At 42.5% G+C, this 11,825-nt stretch overlaps 1 pseudogene; it reads right to left on the bottom strand.

Moving 5' to 3' along the window:
• Window positions 1-7,259: 7,259 nt before the first annotated feature.
• LOC119945038 lies at window positions 7,260-11,205 on the bottom strand (annotated as a pseudogene).
• Between the last annotated feature and the right edge of the window lie 620 nt (window positions 11,206-11,825).

Here is an 11,825-nt window from a genome sequence, read left to right as displayed (position 1 = left end):
AACTGAATATTGAATACATCATTTTGATAAAAATATAAAATGTGTATTGATGAAGCTTGATTCAGCTTAATCATTTGAACTATAACATATATGTAGGAAAGAAGTATTTTATTAACCTCAGGGCAATAATAGAAAATGATCCATTTCCTGATAGAGTTTAAAGGAAAAACTACTAATAGGCAGGGAAAATGAACAGATGTTTTACACTTTAATAAAGGAAAAATATTGATATTTGACTGTATTTCCAATTTTCATACACTATTGAGCACTTACTGTTATGCTCCAAGCACTGTACCAAGCACCATGGAGAATACAATAGAGGTTGTAGTTATGATCCCTAGCACTTGCCACTGGGTTTTGCATATGTCACCTGCTCTTTAAATATCGGTCAATCAATCAATCAATCAGTAATATTTATTGAATGCTTACTTTGTGCACAGCATTACACTAAACACTTGGGAGAGTACACTCTAACAGAAATCGTAGACACATTACCTCCCCACAATATTATTCATTCATTCATTCAGTCATATTTATTGAGTACTTACCTTGTGCAGAGAAATGTACTAAGCCCTTGGGAAAGTACAATACAACAATAAACAGGCACATTCCCTGCCCAAAGTGACCTTACAGTCTAGAGGGAATATTAACCAGAACACTATCAGAGTTCTTTATTGAGAGAAATTTCAGTGAAAGATTTCTACTATGCTCAGTCACAACTGAGCACAATGTCTGATTTTTTTTCAATTCAGATGACCAAATTATCCGAGTCTGCAGACTTTTCTCTTTAAGGTGCTTCCGGTGAATCCTGGCTTTCTGTCTTGTGGGGAAGGTTTGGGAGTAAGCCTGTTTGTTTCTATCTGCATAATCCATCTGTCCTTTCTTTCCTAATCTTTTATTTATGGAACTGTCTTGCCCTTCAAATGCAACTGCCAAGGTGCTGTCTTATTTCTGATCAAACAGAGGATAATTTTATTTGCAGGAGTTTCCTTTTAGTGTTACATTTTCATTCCCATTCTTTTTATCTTTTTAAAGAATAATATATTCTCACTGCTGTTCCTTCCCATTGTCTGGTGAAGACTGGTGATTATTTTGAACTGAAGCTTGCCTTAAAAAGGAAAGCTTCCTCAAGATTGTTTTACATAGACTGCAGGACATTATATGGGTAATCTTAAATCATGTTGAATTGATTATTTTTGCTGAGCGGTAATGTCTTCCTATATGCTGCCACTTCCTCTCTAGACTGTAAGATCCTTGTAGGCTAGGAATATGTCTACCAAATCTGTCATATTGTACTCTCCCAAGAGCTTAGTCCAGTGCTCTGCACACAGTGAACTCTCAATAAATACAATTGATTGACCTGAAGTCCACCTAGGTTGCAGTTACCATCCTGCTGTTCCTTCTTTCCTCTCCTTGCTGCTGACCTGCCTCCTGAGTGTGAAGGAAATGAAGTTATACAGAGTCTAAATGCTATCATTATTATTATTATTATTTGGGTCACAGGTTTGTAAGTGGGAATAGAAATTCTTGACTTTAAAATAGTGAATCTTATCCCAATGACCCAGACTCTGGTTGGTGCTAGTATTGGGTTTTCCCGAGGCATATTCCCTGAGGCAGATTTTCTTCCTGAAGAACTCTCTTCACGTACTACCCTTGGCTGCATGCAGCTTTGGAGCTACCTCCTATCTTACTTCTAACATGTCAGGAACTTTAGCCCTACATAGACTTCATGCCAGGGCAAGTGTCTCACTGCTCTTCTATTACAACCCAGCCCACAAACTTCACTCCTCTAATGCCAACCTTCTCACTGTACCTTGATCTCCTCTATCTTCTTGCTGACCTCTGGCCAATGTTCTTCCTTTGGACTGGAATGCCCTCCCTCCTCAAATCCAACAGAAAATTACTCTCACCCATTCAAAGCCTTATTGAAGGCACATCTCCTCTAAGAAGCCTTCCCTGACTAAGTTCTATTTTCCTCTTCTCTACTGCCTTCTGTGTCACCCTGACTTGCTTCCTTTATTCAATCCCCCTTTTAGCCCCATAGCACTTATGTAGATATCTGTAATTTATTTCTTTATATTGGTCTCTGTCTCCCATCTATACTGTGAACTTGTTGTGAACAGGGAATGCGTCTGTCCATCGCTATATTGTACTCTCCAAAGTGCTTAGTACAGTGTTCTGCACACAGTAAGCTCTCAATAAACAAAATTGAATGAATGAGTGAATGAATGAGGGAAGATGCGAAGCACTCTATCCTGTCATCCTCCACAGGATTTTCACTCTTGGGCAAATATTTCTCAGAGTAAGTTGTGTTTGTTTAGAGTAATGTGTCTATATCCCCAAGCATGTAGGAGCTCTCTACTTCTCAGGTGTCTTATCATCATTTATTCATTCATTCAATCGTATTTATTGAGTGCTTACTGTGTGCAAAGCAATGTACTAAGCGCTTAGGAAGTGCAGGTTGGCAACATAAAGAGATGGTCCCTACCCAACAATGGGCTCACAGTCTAGAAGAGGAAGACAGACAACAAAATAAAACATGTGGACAGGTGTCAAGTCATCAGAAAAAATAGAAATAAAGATAGATTCACATCATTAACAAAGTAAATAGAATAGTAAATATTTACAAGTAAAATAAATAGAGTAATAAATCTGTACAAACATATATACAGGCGCTGTGGGGAGGGGAAGGAGGTAGGATGGGGTGGATGGGTAGGACGGGAGGAAAAAGGGAAGTCCTCCTGGAGGAGGTGAGCTCTCAGTAGGGCTTTAAAGGGAGGAAGATAGCTAGCTTGGCGGATGCATGGAGGGAGGGCATTCCAGGCCAGGGGGAGGATGTGGGCCGGGGGTCGACAGCTGGACAGGTGAGAAAGAGGTACAGTGAGGAGGTTAGCGGAAGAGGGGTGGAGGGTTCGGGATGGGCTATAGAAGGAGAAAAGGGAGGTGAGGTAGGAGGAGGGGGCGAGGTGATGGAGAACCTTGAAGCCGAGAGTGAAGAGTTTTTGCTTGATGCGTAGGTTGACTGGCAGCCACTGGAGATTTTTGAGGAGGGGAGTAACATGCCCAGAGCGTTTCTGCACAAAGATGATCTGAGCAGCAGCGTGAAGTGTAGACTGAAATGGGGAGTATAGACTGAAGTAGGGATATAATCCCTCTGGGAAGAGGCGGGAAGAGGGTGGAGAAGACTTCAGTCCTTCCCAATGGGAGTATGCTGGAACAAATCTCCTCAGCGGGAAAATGAAACCTCCCCTCCCTGTTTTGAAGGGGCTGTTTCATTTCTAAATGGCCCCATGTTAGGAACTGGGCAAGAGACTTTTCATTTGAAAGGTATTCCTCTCAATTGAAATACTAGTAACTGTCAGGTACCTTTTCCTATACTCCTTGGCTTTGAGCCCCATGTGGGTCAGGGGCTGGGTTTGACCTGATTAACCTGTATCTATCCCAGTGTTTAGGACAGTGGTTGGCTTAGTACAGAGATCTGCATACAGAAAGAACTCTCTAAATCTGATTAATGTGGCACACAGTAAGTGTTTAACAAATGCTACGTGAAATGAGAGCGTGGGATTCAGAGGACCCGGGTTTTAATCCCAGCTCTTTCTTTTTCCTGCTGTCTGACCTTGTGTAAGCCACTTAATATCTCTCTGTCTTCGTTTCTTCATTAGACTGTAAAGTCCTTGTGGGACAAGGACTGTGCTGGACCTGAGTATTTTGTATTTACTCCGTGGCTTAATACAGAGCTTTGCACATAGTAAGCTCTTTAGAAATGCCACTACTATTGTTATTATTATAAAATAGTCACCAGAACTAGAGAAAGAATAAATCTCTAATCAGGAAGCTCACTGTGGCCAGAGAATGTGTCTACCAACTCTTGCACTGTACTGTACTTTTGCTTAGTTCTGTACTCTTGACGCTGTAATAGCTCAATAAATGCTTGTCTTGTCTTATGCCTTCGAATAATCTCTGACCCATAGCGACACCGTGGACACATTTCTCCCAGAACACCCCACCTCCATCTGCAATCATTCTGGTAGAGTATTCATAGAGTTTTCTTGGTAAAAATACGGAAGTGGTTTACTATTGCTTTCTTCCATGCAATAAACTTGAGTCTCTGCTCTTGACTCTTTCCCATGCTACTGCTGCCCAGCACAGGTGAACTTTGACTAGTAGGGGATTGTCTTTCACTCTCTAGCCACTACCTAAGCTAGGAATGGAATGGGTTTGTCTCTGCCTGACTCTCCCTCCCATATTTGAACCTGGTAGAACACTGGAAACTCCCCTCTACCTTCAAACATGCCCATGTCTCTCCAATCCTAAAAAAACCCTCTCTTGACCCCACCTCACGTTCGAGTTATCGCCCCATCTCCCTCCTACCATTCCTTTCCAAACTCCTTGAATGAGTTGTCTACACACGCTGCCTCGAATACCTCAACACCAGCTCTCTCCTCGACCCTCTCCAGTCTGGCTTCCGTCTCCTACATTCTACGGAAACTGCCCTCTCAAAGGTCACCAATGTTTGCCAAATCCAGCGGCTCCTACTCTATCCTAATCCTCCTCGACCTCTCAGCTGCCTTCGATAATGTGGACCACGCCCTTCTCCTCAACACACTATCCAACCTTGGCTTCACAGACTCCGTCCTCTCCTGGTTCTCTTATCTCTCCGGCTGTTCATTCTCAGTCTCTTTTGCAGGCTCCTCCTCCCTCTCCCATCTCCTTACTGTTGGGGTTCCCCAAGGTTCAGATCTCGGTCCCCTTCTGTTCTCGATTTACACTCACTCCCTTGGTGACCTCATTCGCTCCCACAGCTTCAACTATCATCTCTACGCTGATGACACCCAAATCTACATCTCTGCCCCTGCTTTCTCCCCTCCCTCCAGGCTCACATCTCCTCCTGCCTTCAGGACATCTCCATCTGGATGTCTGCCCGCCACCTAAAACTCAACATGTCCAAGACTGAACTCCTGGTCTTACCTCCCAAACCCTGCCCTCTCCCTGCCTTTCCCATCACTGTTGACGGCACTACCATTCTTCCCATCTCACAAGCCCGCAACCTTGGTGTCATCCTCGACTCCCCTCTCTCAGTCACCCCTCACATCCTAGCCATCACCAAAACCTGCCTGTCCCAGCTCGCAACATTGCCAAGATCCGCCCTTTCCTCTCCATCCAAACCGCTACCCTGCTCAAGCTCTCATCCTATCCCGTCTGGACTACCGCATCAGCCTCCTCTCCGATCTCCCATCCTCGTGTCTCTCCCCACTTCAATTCATATTTCATGCCGCTGCCCGGATTGTCTTTGTCCAGAAGTGCACTGGGCATGTTACTCCCGTCCTCAAAAATCTCCAGTGGCTACCAATCAATCTGTGCATCAGGCAGAAACTCCTCACCCTCGGCTTCAAGGCTCTCCATCACCTCGCCCCCTCCTACTTCACCTCCCTTCTCTCCTTCTACAGCCCAGCCCGCACCCTCCGCTCCTCTGCCTCTTATCTCCTCACCGTGCCTCGTTCTCACCTGTCCCGCCGTCGACCCCGGCCCACGTCATCCCCCTGGCCTGGAATGCCCTCCCTCTACCCATCCACCAAGCTAGCTCTCTTCCTCCCTTTAAGGTCCTACTGAGAGCTCACCTCCTCCAGGAGGCCTTCCCAGACTGAGCCCCTTCTGTCCTCTCCCTCTCGTCCCCCTCTCCACCCCACGTCTTCCCTCCTTCCCTTCCCCACAGCACCTGAATATATGTATATATGTTTGTACATATTTATTACTCTATTTATTTATTTATTTATTTATTTTACTTGTACATATCTATTCTATTTATTTTATTTTGTTAATATGTTTGGTTTTGTTCTCTGTCTCCCCCTTCTACACTGTGAGCCCACTGTTGGGTAGGGACTGTCTCTATATGTTGCCAACTTGTACTTCCCAAGCGCTTAGTACAGTGTTCTGCACACAGTAAGTGCTCAATAAATATAATTGATTGATTGATTGATTGATTGATTGGAAACTCTCCAATTGATACCTTGAGAGAGGCAGTAATTCTATTGATTGATTAATTGATCTCTCCCTCCATTCAAGTCAAACTTCGTTTTACTTTTCTCAATTTACAGATTATTTTTATGACATTTTAAAAAGTGCTTACTATGTGTCCAGCACTCTTCTAAGCCCTGGAGCAGGTACAGGCTAATCAAGTCAGACACAGTCCCTATGGAAGGAGAACAGATATTAAATTCCCATTATGCAGTTGAGGTAACTGAGGTATGGAGAAGTGAGGTGACTTTCCCAAGGTCATGCAGCAGACAAGTGTTGGAGCCAGGATTAGAAACCCAAGTCTTCTGACTCACTGGACAATGCTCTTTCAATTAGGTAATACTACTTCTATTTAACCTTAAATGAAAGTTTGAGGACCTAATCATTACTTTGTCTTTCTTTTGGGACCATGTTTTCCTTACAGGTCATATAGCAAATGGCTGAAATTAGAATATGTTATTGATAAATTAATTGCTTGACTATCAATGTGAACCCAGTCATTATCTTTAAGTCCATAACTAATAGGAGTGTCGGTAGTATACTAAGTTTTCATTGGAAACTGTGTGGAATAACTGACTTCAACTGTGTTTAAAAATAATTTTCTATGTATGCAAAAGGAACTACAATCCTGCCCCGCTTTTAATAATTCCCTTGGGAACGGATTTTCATACTTAATTGTGCGTTGTGCAATTAACACATTTATTGATTTGCAAACAATGACTTTAAAATATTCCCCAAGTGACAGTTTTTACACTTGTGAGTTGTCAAAGATGGTGTTAGTCTGCCGCAACCACAAATGAGCCTTGGGAAATGATTTGCGTGTTGAGAGGAAAAACCATAAAAATATGATTAAGGTCTAAAATAAGAAAAAAAATGGCACTAAGATACCTGATTTGCAGAAAATAAGCCATGGAACCCAAAAGAAAGCATCCTCACCTATTCTTATCAATTGGTTTCCTTTGTTTTAGGGATAATTTTTAGTAGCAAACTCTTAAAAGAACATGCAGCAGAGATTTGCCTATGCTTAACCTGATAATGTAGTGAAAAATAGAAAGAGGAGGGAGCACTGTACTAGGCGCTTAGAAAGTAAAATGCAGTAACAGATATTAAAGGCTCATTCACACATGGTACTCCTTCCAGAAGACAGTGATCTGCACACAGTAAGTGCTCAATAAATACGATTGAATTTAGTTGCTGCCCTGCTAGGAATTAAAATAGTAGGTGTATGATATGGTCTAAAGAGTCTAAACGAAATGAGGGGACACTGCCTTATAGCTTTCAAAATCTAAAGGGAGCTTACAATTCAATTTGCTACAAAGCCTATATCACATGTAAATTTGAAACAGAAAGTGGAAGAAATACTGATTTTTTACAGGTCTTAATGTGAATATTTATGAGGTTTTCAAAGCTGGATAGGGAATGGGGCTTCTCAGGGAGACGTCAAGAAACTACAAGACATATATACCCATGTGGGACAGGGATGTGTCCAACACGATTTGCTTGTATCGACTCCAGTGCTTAATATAGTGCCTAGCACATAGTAAGCACCTAACAAATACCATTGTTGTTATCATTATTATTGTTATAAAGAAATAAAGAATCAGAAGAGAAAATCAATCAACCAATTAACAGAGAAATTGAGGAAGGAATAGAAATATCAGCCTTCTCTAACTGCATCAGCCTTCTCTCTGATCTCCCATCCTCGTGTCTCCCCCCACTTCAATCCATACTTCATGCTGCTGCCCGGATTGTCTTTGTCCAGAAATGCTCTGAGCATGTTACTCCCCTCCTCAAAAATCTCCAGTGGCTAGTAATCAATCTGCGCATCAGGCAGAAACTCCTCACCCTCGGCTTCAAGGCTCTCCATCACCTCGCCCCCTCCTACCTCACGTCTCTTCTCTCCTTCTACAGCCCAGCCTGCACCCTCCACTCCTCTGCCGCTAATGTCCTCATCGTGCCTCGTTCTCGCCTGTCTCACTGTCGACCCCCGGCCCACGTCATCCCCCTGGCCTGGAATGCCCTCCCTCTGCCCTTCCGCCAAGCTAGCTCTCTTCCTCCCTTCAAGACCCTACTGAGAGCTCACCTCCTCCAGGAGGCCTTCCCAGACTGAGCCCCTTCCTTCCTCTCCCTCTCGTCCCCCCTCCACCCCCCGTCTTACCTCCTTCCCTTCCCCACAGCACCTGAATATATGTATATATGTTTGTACATATTTATTACTCTATTTATTTATTTTACTTGTACATATCTATTGTATTTATTTTATTTTGTTAATATGTTTGCTTTTGTTCTCTGTCTCCCCCTTCTAGACTGTGAGCCCACTGTTGGGTAGGGACTGTCTCTATATGTTGCCAACTTGTACTTCCCAAGCGTTTAGTACAGTGCTCTGCACACAGTAAGCGCTCAATAAATATGATTGATTGATTGATTGAAATAGAGGTAGATAAAGGAACAGAGTAAATCAATTAATCAATCAATCCAAAGTATTCATTGAGTGCCTACTATGTGCACGATACTGTTCTAATCACAACGATGAGTAGAATAGAATTAGTAGACATGATCCTTGCTCTCAAGGATCTTACAGTATAAATGGGGAGACAGTCACTGGAATAAATTGAAGGTAGGCAGAAAGAACTAAAATGAGACAGGAATAGATAAAAAACACTTGGAAACAGTCACTGAGAAAGAAATCGAAGAAAAATAAATTGAAAAATCAGCAGAGAGGGACAGAGGAGGACAGTGCAGTGGTTACTGTTACTGTTAATCTCGGCTCTGCCAATTGTCAGCTGTGTGACTTTGGGTAAGTCACAACTTCTCTGTGCCTCAGTTACCTCGTTTGTAAAATGGGGATTAAGACTGTGAGCCCCACGTGGGACAACCTGATCACCTTGTATCCTCCCCAGCGCTTAGAAGAGTGCACTTAGTAAGTGCTTAACAAATGCCATTGTTAATATTGTTATTATTACTGTCACAGTCACACACACATTCAAAGTTGCCTATAAAGGCACACATAGTGATAGACATCATCATCATCATCATCAATCGTATTTATTGAGCGCTTACTGTGTGCAGAGCACTGTACAAAGCGCTTGGGAAGTACAATTTGGCAACATATAGAGACAGTCCCTACCCAATAGTGGGCTCACAGTCCAAAAGAGTAGACAGTCACCTACTCTCATCTAGACACTCTGTAATGATTGACAACAACCTTCTTCCATTACTGTCAGCAGCCATCTTCCATTTCTATGGCCACATCCATCACAGCAATAGTTGCTGGGGCTGCCTGCTTCTTCTAAGGCTCAGGCAAGGCTACCTTGCACACATAAAATGCAGTTCCAGAAACTTCTAGGAAACAGCCGGCAGATGTGCTCATGATAGATGTGTTTGGGGCATGTATAAAGTGTCTATTATATTGTTATATTGTAGTCTCCCATGTGCCTAGAGCAATGCTCTGCACACAGTAAGATCTCAGTAAATCCGATTGATTGATTGATTGGGACAACCATGGCAGGAACAGGAAAGGAAGAGTAAGGTAATGGCAATGAAAGGAAAAGGGAAAAGTAGGAAGGATGAGACGAAGTGGGTGAGTAGTATTTGCTGTTCCTTCTTTACTTACCTGCTACTGTTGCTGTCTCCAATGATGCGGTTTTCATGCCCCCTCTCCTGACTTTTAGCTGAGAGAGGGGTATCAAGTTGTTCATACGATCATTTTGGGTTCAGGAGAATAGGACTCAAAAATTTATGACCATCCCATCTGTCATGGGATAAATGGTCACCTTAGTCTTTATGTTTTAAGGTACTTTGCTAAGCTCTCACTATGGTGCAGGCACTGCACTAAGCACTAAGCTAGATACAAGGTTAGTATCTAGAGAGGGGTATCAAGTAGTTCATACTATCATTTTGGGTTCAGGAGACTAGGACTCAAAAAATTATGACCATCCCATCTGTCATGGGATAAATGGTCATCTTAGTCTTTATGTTTTATGGTACTTTGCTAAGCTCTCACTATGGTGCAGGCACTGCACTAAGCACTAAGTTAGATACAAGGTTATTGGTTTGGACACAGCTCCTGTCCCACATGGGGCTCCAAGTCTCACACTGGAAGGAGGAGGGGTTAATTCCCATTTTATGGATGAGGTGACTGGGCATAAGGAAGTTAAGTGACTTGCCCAAGGCCAAACAGGAGACACGGGGTGAAGCTGGCATTAGAACCTGGGTCTGCTGACTTTCAGGCCCAGGCCCGTTCCACTAGGCCACATTTCTTATTTAAGGAATTACATTCGTGGTGTCATACAACTTATTTTCACTGTTTTCTTCTTTAAGGCAACTTTCACCTCCTGATTTCTCAAGCTATAGATCAATGGATTAAGCTTGGGGATCACGATGATGTAGAACACTGAAGCAATTTTATCAGTGTCTAGTGAATGATTTGATTCGGGCTGTAAATACATGAAGATGATGGTCCCATAAAAATTGTAACGGATGTTAAATGGGAGGTGCAGGTAGAAAAGGCTTTATGTCTCCCTTCAGAAGAGTGGATCTTTAAGATGGCCAAGATAATGAAAATGTAAGAGATGAGGACCATCAGAAGCGAGCTGAGTGTATTAAAACCTCAAAATGTGAAAATCAGCTCTCTTTGATGCTGGTTTCATAGCAGGACAATGCTAACAAGGGGACCTCATCACAATAGAAATGACTGATGACATTGGAGTCACAGTAGGAGAAACAAAATGTCAGAAATGTGTGAAAAAATCCAAGCAAAAAACAATATAGGTTAGTACCAACTTCTAGTTGGGTACGCAGTTTCCAAGACATCACAGTTGTACAAAGAAGAGGTTGGCAGATTGCCACATAACGGTCATATACCATCAATGCCAGGGGAAAAATTTCTACATTTATGAAAGTGATGAAGCAACATACTTGAATAGCACAGGTTGTGAAAGAAATGCTTTTCAACTCTACAACCAAGTCCATCTGCATGTTGAAAATGATGGAGGAGGTATAACAGAAGTCAACAAAGGCTAAATTGTTTAGGGAAAACTACAGAGGAGTGTGAAGTCGAGGGCTGAGCCCAATTAATCCAATCATTCCAGGATTCCCCATGACACCAAGTACATAGATCAATAGAAAAAGCACAAAAAGGATGGCCCACATATGTATGCTATCTGTGAGTTCCATCAGAATGAACTCCATCAGTCTGGAATAGTTACCTCACCCCATGAGACCCTCCAGATTGCTCAGCCTTTAACCCAAGAGGTGGGATTTTATTAGTGAAGCAAGAGTAAAGTGGTGTGTGATTCTTTCAGGCTAACAGTTAACATTAAGCATAACAGAACGGAATAGCATTTAATTTAATATAAACTTCCCCCCCCCCAATATATTTGTAGACCTCAAAAGCATCTACTTAGTAGTAGCAGCAGAAGTACCATTTATCGAGTGATCATTTGGTGTGGTGTACAGTTTAGGGACTTGGCAAGGACAGAATAAAGAATCTTAGTTCAAGTAATACACTGTCCCAACCAGAAAACTAGGGAGGTTGATTATCTTCATTTCATTAGTATTTTTCCAAGGGCCAGAGTGAGCTCATCAAAACCATTCTTGAACAGGTAAATGTTTTGTTCTCATTTACAGGTTGGCACGAAGTAGTTTGTGTCCAGTGGTTGGTGCAGCCTTGATAAGGATAGGGATTTCATTAGTTCCCGAATATTCTTCAGTAATTCAGGCAACTTTAACGAGATGAACTCCTTCTCGGGGGAAATTATTTCAAGGCTTCATTTTGGGGATGGAAAAGGAACCGTTTACCCAGGAGAGAA

This window comes from Tachyglossus aculeatus, chromosome 24 (genome assembly GCF_015852505.1).
Source record: "Tachyglossus aculeatus isolate mTacAcu1 chromosome 24, mTacAcu1.pri, whole genome shotgun sequence".
NCBI lineage: Eukaryota > Metazoa > Chordata > Mammalia > Monotremata > Tachyglossidae > Tachyglossus > Tachyglossus aculeatus.
The sequence above is the reverse complement of the archived record's forward strand: the minus strand, read 5'-3'. Positions and strand labels throughout refer to the sequence as shown.